Source organism: Pipistrellus kuhlii, unplaced genomic scaffold (assembly GCF_014108245.1).
Source record: "Pipistrellus kuhlii isolate mPipKuh1 unplaced genomic scaffold, mPipKuh1.p scaffold_m20_p_1, whole genome shotgun sequence".
In the NCBI taxonomy this organism is placed as follows: domain Eukaryota; kingdom Metazoa; phylum Chordata; class Mammalia; order Chiroptera; family Vespertilionidae; genus Pipistrellus; species Pipistrellus kuhlii.
Genome location: NW_023425404.1, coordinates 64,444,922 through 64,452,021, shown reverse-complemented (window position 1 = coordinate 64,452,021; position 7,100 = coordinate 64,444,922). Strand labels below are relative to the sequence as shown.

At 38.6% G+C, this 7,100-nt stretch overlaps 1 pseudogene; it reads left to right on the top strand.

The window, feature by feature from the left end:
• Positions 1–3,283: 3,283 nt before the first annotated feature.
• Positions 3,284–5,415, top strand: LOC118715179 (annotated as a pseudogene).
• Positions 5,416–7,100: the final 1,685 nt, after the last annotated feature.

Genomic DNA, 7,100 nt, shown 5'->3' with positions numbered 1-7,100 from the left:
CAGGCCAGAGGCTGCTCTGCACATATGGGTTTACCTCCTCCTCCCCCCTGAGGTGGAAGGAGAATGAGGCCTCAGTGCCCACAGCTCTCCTAGCTGTAGAGGTCATAATATCTCACTGCTCCTTGCTATATTATTTTTCCCTTGTCTTTGTTGTCAGAAGCAAATAATTGAAAAAACCAAGAGCTTTGCTTGCCAGGCAGTGCAATGGCCAGTCTGAGAAGCCATGGGAGGAGTATGGACTCTATCTTAGATCTAAACTAGGAGAGTTTGGTGGTATAAATGATGAGAGGAGCAGAGCTGGTTGCTCTTTATTTAGTCTGCATTAAAACTAAAAAAAAAAAAAAAATTCTACCAGCCATCTGCAACATTTTTATTATTCAACAATTTAAGAATTAATTTGATTTTTAAATATGTATATTTACTTCATGTAAAATTTAGGTTCCAAGAGCATAACAAAATAAAAATACTCTTCTCACCTCTGACTCCTAGTCATCCTGTTTCCCTCCCTAAAAGAAACAAATCAATGATATAATTTTGAGATTTAGCCATGTTAATACATGTAAGTATAGTTCATTCATTAAAATGAATGTACAATATTCCAATATTTGCAAATAGCACAATTTATTTATTCTTCTCATTAAATTTATAGATTATTTCCAATTTTTTTATAATAAAAATCAATTGCAGGAGAAAGGAAGATAGTGGCATAGGAAAATGCCTGAACTTGCTGCCTCCCACAACTACATTAAAATTACAACTAAGCCGGGACCAGTTTGGCTCAATGGATAGAGCGTCGGCTTGGGGACTGAAGGGCCTCGGGTTCGATTCTGGTCAGGGGCATGTACCTTGGTTGCGGGCATATCCCCGGTAGGTGGTGTGCAAGAGGCAGCTGATCGATGACTCTCTCATCGATGTTTCTAACTCTCTATCTCTCTCCCTTCCTCTCTAAACAAATCAATAAAATATATTTTAAAAATAAATAAATAAAATAAAATTACAACTAAAATACTAGTATAAAACAACCATCATCAAGAACCACTGGGAAGCTGGCTGAGAGAAGTCCTACAACTAGAGAAGTAAAGAAGAAAGCACACGAGAATATTAGGAGGTGTAGAGGCATGGAACAGGCTGGTCCAGGACCCACATATGCCACTTTTTTAATCAGGAGGGAGACTGTCTCTGTGAAGGCCTCCTGGAGGTGCAAGGGATCCCAGCCTCACACCAGATACCCATCTCAGGATTCCAGAGATGAGAAAATAAGTCTCTAAGGGCAATAAGAACTATGGGCTATAAAAACAAGTATGGATTGGGGCTCAGTGACACAAAGGCTGCTGGAAATCCAGCTGCTAACTCTTAAAAGGCTGGCACCATGAACTGAACTTACAAGGTCCCACTTCCTCTGAGTTCCAGTGCCAGGGTAAAGCTCTAAGGAACACAGACACAAAAGAGGAAGAACTGGATTGTCTGGCATTGGGGAAGGAACTCGGGGGCAGCTCTCTCCCAGACCAAGGTGCTTGCAGGGATCATTGTTACTATGCTGTGACCTCCCCAGTTGCAGGGCTGACTGGCAGCCAACCATTTCTGTTTGCTCCACCCTAGTGATTCTCTAAGTCCCCATCTCATCTAATTTACAACCCCACCCAAGTTGTGTAGTGGCTTTTTCATGTGAACGGCCTTTCCTAGATCAGGCTAAAAATCTCTCAAACAAGCTTCATCTGGGTCAGGGAGGCCCAAACCTATCAATAAAAGGTCCAAGACCTGGCACAAGCATCAGCCTGCCTTGCTTCATAGCTGGGCCTCATCTGGGTACTTCCAAACCCAATACAAAGAAGAGGAATCTTCAGATCTCTCTGTAGCTCCTACTGGGTGGCCACAGACAGTGGCTGACTTTACACATCCCTTGAGACCCAAGAGCCAGTGTACTCAATGGTCAGTGTCAGACAATGCCAGCTTACAACTCTATACATCCATAAGTGACACATTCAAGGGACAGACTCAGTGAGCACCAACACCCCATTGAAGGAAGTCCTGCTCCATAAGGGTGTCTCCTGCACAGCAGCTCTCCCGCTGTACTCACAGATGGTCCTCACAGCCAATTGGCCTGGAGGTCAATTTCTCCCAGTAATACAAATAGCAATCAAGGCTCAACTACAACAAGACTGCACACAGCCCACAAAAAGGTGTACCAAGAGTGTCCACCTCATGTGATTAGGAATGCTGAGCCACTGGGCACTATAGAACACCTACTATGCAAGCCCACTCTACCAACTCAAGGAGACTTAGCAGCTCTACCCAATACATAGGGACAAATGCAGGGAAGCAGCCAAAATGCAGAGACAAATAAACATGTTACAAATGAAAGAAATGGAAGAAAGCAAACTACTGAATATAGAGTTCAAAACCACAGTTATAAGGTTACTCAAGAAACTTCTAGAAACCTTCAAAAAATGAGAAAGGACCAATCAAAATTTATGCATACACTGACTGAAATAAAGGATAACTTATAGGGTTTCAACAGTAGAGTAGAGGATTCTTATAATCAAATCAACGATTTGAAATATGAGGAAGCAAAAAATAAATAAATAAATAAATAAATAAATAAATAAATAAATAAACAAACACTCAACCAGAAGAGCATACCAACATTTGCATTATGGGTGTGCCAGAAAAAAGAGAAATATATTGAAAACCTATTTGAAGAAATAATGACAGAAAACTTCCCTTTCCTAGTAACAGAAATAGACTTACAAGTCCAGGAAGCACAGAGAATCCCAAACAAGAGGAACACAAAAAGGACCACACCAGATTACAATACCACACCAAGACACATCATAATTAAAATGCTAAGGGCTAAAGACAAATATAAAATCTAAAAAGAAGCAAGAGAAAAGCAATTACCTACAAGGGAATATCTATGTGACTGTCAGCTGATTTCTCAACAGAAACTATACAAGCCAGAAGGGAGTGGCAAGAAATATTCAAAAAGATAAATAGCAAGGAACTACAATCAAGATTACTCTACCCAGCAAAGCTATCCTTTAGAATTGAAGATCAGATAAAGAGCTTCATAGACAAAAAAAAAAGATAAAGGAGTTCATCACCACCAAACCAGTATTATTATAAGTAAATGTTGAAGGTTATTCTTTTTTTTACATATTTTTGGGGGGGTATTTTTATTTTTATTTTTTATGAAGGTTATTCTTTAAGGAGAGGAAAAAGAAGAAAAAAAAGATAAAAATATGAACAAGCTCACTAGTCTCTGATGGCCTGCCTCACTGCCTACATGCCCTGCCATTGCCCTGCAGAAATACTTTGATTACACACAGTCCTTCACCAGATTAAACCTAGGGGACTGAAGGGCACTAGCTCCTCATCTCACTCAGGCTTATGCTAAAGATGTAAAATTTGGTTCAGAGGCTTGAGCCTTAATGCTTCAAGGTGTAGACCTTTAGCCAATGCTGTAGCCATTACTATGGGGCCAAAGGGAAGAATAGTGATTACTGAACAGAGCTGGGGAACTCCCAAAGTAACAAAAAATTGCAAAATCCATTGACTTAAAAGATAAATATAAAAATATATGCACTAAACTTGTTCAAAATGTTTCCAATAATACAAATGAAGAGTCTAGGGGTGGCACCACCACTGCTACTGTATTGGCATGCTCCATTGCCAAGGAAGGCTTTGAGAAAATCAGTAAAGATGCTAATCCAATGGAAATCAGGAGAGGTGTGTTGTTAGCTGTTGATGCTGTAATTTCTGAATTTAAGAAGCAGTCTAAAACTGTGACAACTCCTGAAGAAATAGCTCAGGTTGCTACAATTTCTGCAAATAGAGACAAAAATTGTCAGCATAATTTCCGATGCAATGAAAAGGGTTGGTAGGAAAGGTGTTATCACTCTAAAGAATGGAAAAACACTGAATGATGAATTAGAAATTATTGAAGGCATGAAGTTTGATTCAGGTTACATTTCTCCATACTTTATTAATACAACAAACGATCAGAAATGAGAATTCCAAGATGCATATGTTCTGTTGAGTGAAAATAAAATTTTTAGTATTCAGTCCATCATACCTGCTCTTGAAATTGCCAATGCTCACCATAAGCCCCTGGTCATAATTGCTGAAGGTGTTGATGGAGAAGCTCTAAGTACACTTGTTCTGAATAGGCTAAAAGTTGGTCTTCAGCAGTCAAAGCTCCAGGTTTTGGGGACAATATGAGGAACCAGCTTAAAGACATGGCTATTGCTACTGGTGGTGCCATGTTTGGAAAAGAAGGGTTAACTCTCAGTCTAGAAGAAGTTCAGCCTCACAACTTAGGAAAAGTTGGAGAGGTCATTGTGACCAAAGACGATGCCATGCTCTTGAAAGTAAAAGGTGGCAAGGCTCAAATTAAAAAATATATTCAAGAAATCAAGCAGTTAGATGTCACAACTAGTGAATATTAAAAGGAAAAAAAACTAAATGAACTCCTGTCCAAACTCTCAGATGGGGTAGGTGTGCTGAAGGTTGGTGGGACAAGTGATGTTAAAGTGAATGAAAAGAAAGACTGAATCACAAATGCCCTCAATGCTACCCGAGCTGCTGTAGAAGTCATTGCTCTGGCTGAGGGCTGTGCCCTGCTTCAGTGCATTCTAGCCTTGGACTCATTAACTTCAACTAATGAAGATAAAAAAAAATGAAATGGGAATAGAAATTAAGAATGCACTAAAACATCCTGCAACGACCATTGCTAAGAATGCAGGTGTTGTGGGATCGTTGAGAGTTGAGAAAATTATGCAAAGTTCAGACACTGGTTATGATGCCATGCTTGGAGATTTTATGAATGTGGTGGAAAAGGGAATCATTGATCCAACTAAGGTTGTAAGAACTGCTTTGTTGGATGCTGCTGGTGTGGCCTCTCTGTTAACAACAGCAGAAGTTGTTATAGTCTCAGAAATTCCTATAGAGGAGAAGGACCCTGGGATGGGTGGGATGGGTGGGATGTGTGAGATGGGTGGAATGGGAGGAGGGATGGAAGGTGGCATGTTCTAGTACTGGAATAGTGCTTTACCATCATTATTGAGAACTGAGAGGAAGCACAGGGCATCTCTTCACCTATACCTTCAGAGGGTCAGTTGAAGGAAATGACTGAAGAAAAGGCTGGCTGATGTTTAAGAAAATCACTCTAACCATCAGTTACTGGTTTCACTTGCCAACATACAATTGTTTACTGCTGTCATTGTCCATGCCCACAGCTAATTTATTTTGTATTTTTGAATAAAAATACATTTGTACATTCCTGATAAGTGCAAGAGCCATGTACCAATGTACTGCTTTCAACCTAAATCACTGAGGCATTTTTACTACTATTCTGTTAAAATCAGGATTTTAGTGCTTGGCAACACCCAGTGAGAAGTGAAGAAGCAGTCTTTCTCTGGAGAGTAAGAATAATTGTGTACAAAGTACCTTAGAGAAATATCCAATTATGTGATCTTTGTGTAATAAAAATTTGTTTAAAGTTAAAAAATATATATATGAACAGCAAAATGGCAGCAAATACATACCAATCAACAATTGAATCTAAAAATTAAAATAAACAAGTAAGAAATCTAATGAACTGAATAAACTGATAAATAAAATAGAATCAGAGGCATGGAAATGGAACAGACAGACGATTCTCAGAGGGAAGGGGGAATTGCTGAAAGAGATTAAACAAAGATCTAGTACTCATATATGCAGTACCTGTGAACAAAGACAATAGGGTGGCAAAGGCCTGGGGTGGGGCAGAAACCAGGTGTAGAGGGGGAAAAGTGGGACTTCTGTAAAAACCTCAACAATAAAGATATTAAAAACATGCACAATTGCAGTGAGCATTCTTTGTCATGCTTCTATGTTTTACATGTACAGGAATGTTTGTTGGGTATATCCTTAAAGTGGAATGGTCAGGTTATAGAATATATGTGCCTTCAGTTGCCTTTGATATTGTCTAATTGCTTCACAAAATTATTGTTCTAGTTTAGTGGTCAGCAAACTCATTAGTCAACAGAGCCAAATATCAACAGTACAACGATTAAAATTTATTTTGAGAGCCAAATTTTTAAAATATATTTTATTGATTTTTTACAGAGGAAGGGAGACAGAGAGTTAGAATCATCGATCAGCTGCCTCCTGATGGCACATCAGCTGCCTCCTGATAGCCCACAACCAAGGTACATGCCCTTGACTGGAATTGAACCTGGGACCTTTTCAGTCTGCAGGCTAATGCTCTATCCACTGAGCCAAACCAGTTTCGGCGAGAGCCAAATTTTTTAAACTTAAACTTCTTTTAACGCCACTTCTTCAAAATAAACTCTCGCCCAGGCTGTGGTATTGTGTGTTAGAGCCACACTCAAGGGGCCAAAGAACCGCATTTGGCTCATGAGCTGCAGTTTGCTGACCACGGTTCTAGTTAATACTCTCCACAATACCTAGTATTTTAAAGCTTAATAATTTTTGTCATTCTACTTCATTTGAAGTATAATAATAAATCAGTGGTTTTTTATTACCACTTCCTTGACTACTATTATCTTTTCAGAAATTTATTAGCCATTTGAGTTTGCTCTTCTGAGAATGTCTTTCATATCCTTTGCACTTTTGCATTTGACTTATTTACCTTAAGGCTTTTAAAGACTTCTTTACAAATCTTAGATACTAATTTTTAAACAGGTTATTGGAAATATAATCTCCCAATACAACAGCAGAATTTATGGTCTTTTTGCATTACTATGATGGTTTGGTTAATAAAAGCTTTACATTTTCAAAGACTTTAATTTATTAATTTCTGCCTATTGTCTAAGAATTACTCATATTTTCTGAAAAATAGAAGAAATTATTTTTGGCAAAGTTTCCCATTATTTTTCATAATGGTAAGGCACTCCAGAACCTCCAGGTATGTGATTGCCTTAAGATAAATGCATGAACATATCAGAGAATATTTCCATTTTCAACTGTATGTTGGCATGACTGGCATGTGCTGCCTCCTCAGCAAAGTCTTTCCCAAACTCTATAAAAGGTTAGGTTAACCAGTCATAATCTCTCATAATTTTTTCTTTCAGAGTACTTGACATCAATTATAATCATAC